The following is a 1,988-nucleotide window of genomic DNA, read 5'->3' on the forward strand; positions in this document are numbered from 1 at the left end:
TCAGGAAATCTTCCAGCCAGTTTAATAGGTTACCTTGTATCCTTCCTATGTTTTCCATTTTTTTTTTTTCAATATTTTTGTGGTACTTTGTCGAAGGCTTTCTGTAAGTCTAGGAAAGCACAGTGGGCCCATCCATCCCTTTCTTGTATTATATTTATTGGTCTCGAGTAAAAGCAGATTGAATTTGGGGTACATGATCTTCCCTGTCTGAATCCAAATTAGCTTGGGTTTATCATATTGTTTTCTTCCAGATGTTTTACCCATCTATTCTTGATAATTTTCTCACAAATTTTGGCTGCAGTGCTTGGAGACCGGTCTATAATTAGTTACTTTTAACTTTGTTTCCTCCTTTATATATTGGTACAATGTTGGCATTTTGCCAGTCTTTTGGCATTTTTCCCTCTTTAAGTGAGCAACTTATTATGTTATATATTTTGTCCATTAGTTCTTCTTTGCATTCTTTTAATATCCAATTTGTAATTCCGTCCGGGCCGTGCGATTTCCTAACATCAAGGCTTGTTAATTGCTCCATTATTTCTTTTTGTGTTATTATTATTTCGCTCATGGAGGGAGATAGCACTTCGCTTCCTTCGTCCCAACACTGTACCTTCTCTCTACTGAAAACCAACTTGAAGGGATTATTCATGACTTCGGCCATTGTGTGTGTGTGTTGTTTTGTTAAAAACGACTGCGCATTCGGTGCTACACAGCTTCTTGAGTAGACTTTCAAGTCTTCTGAACGTTGATTCTTGGTCATAGGACAGACGGAATAATAAATTGCCAGTAGACATTAGGAACTATTGTTGAGGGCGAGTATACAAACGTTTCGCTAAACGCAGTTAGCATTTTCAATGGAACAGATGCAGAGAGTACAAGATATAATATACATAGAAAGAAAGCTCTGGTGGAAGTCACAACATAAGACGCGGGGGGAGGTCACATCACAAGTGTGTGAGATGGCGGGGGAACTTGTTTGTCTCTTTGGGCTAAATGTCCGCTGTCCAGCGTGTCCCAAGTGTCCGCTGAGGTCCAAGTGTCCGCTCCATGGCTGGCGGAACGCCGGAGAGGAACTTGGGTGTCGGTGTATATATATATATATATATATATATATATATATATATATATATAGATATATATATATATATATATATATATATATATATATATAAGTATATATATAAATCCGTATTTACTTTGGCTGTCTGTAGGCGATTTTAGTCAGAGGAGGGGATATACCTCCTTCGTTTCGAGTGAAAAGAATGGCTATAGAAAACTAATGATGGTGACCTTTAGTGAGGACAGTATTTACGAGACGTCGAGGCTTGAGACGTGACTCATTGACGTTCAGTGGAGAGGTTTTTCAACTTATTGTAGTACTTTATGAGTGATTTTTTGTTGTATGTATTCATTCACTGGTGCGACTTTTCCTCGTGGCGGAGCTGACACCATCCGGAGATTCTCTCCGCGGGGTCGACCGCCAGCAGGCGCTTCAGGAGCGACCAAGAGGACGAACCTTCAAGTTTGTCCCAGAACTCTTTCCTGAAAAGATTCTTCTTCCTCTGGACCCAGAGGCTGTAGTTTCTGTCACAAGGGACGACTTTCCTCCAAGGATGACCCGCCGTCAGCATGTTAAACAGGATGATGCCACAATCTCACACGTCGATGGGAGGGCCCCTGTAATTCATGCCTGTGAAGACCACTGGGGCCATGTAGCGCTCAGTACCCAAGAACCCCCACAAATGAATCTCAACGCCTTTCCAGAAGTACAGGCTGTAGAGTCCCAGATCCGCGATCTTAATGACTTTGTCTTCTGTGAGGAGGATGTTGTGGGGTTTGAGGTCCTTGTGAACGACTTCTCTCGAGTGCAAGAAGTCGACGCCCTTCCTGAGCTGTTCGAAGTAACGAAGGGCGTCTTCTTCGGACAACGGGTCTTCCAGATCACCATAGGGAGCCACTGCTTGCGTACTCCAGGTACATGAAGAGAGTGT

This window comes from Oratosquilla oratoria, chromosome 15, assembly GCF_046742065.1.
Source record: "Oratosquilla oratoria isolate Oo_2021 chromosome 15, ASM4674206v1, whole genome shotgun sequence".
NCBI classification, from domain to species: domain Eukaryota; kingdom Metazoa; phylum Arthropoda; class Malacostraca; order Stomatopoda; family Squillidae; genus Oratosquilla; species Oratosquilla oratoria.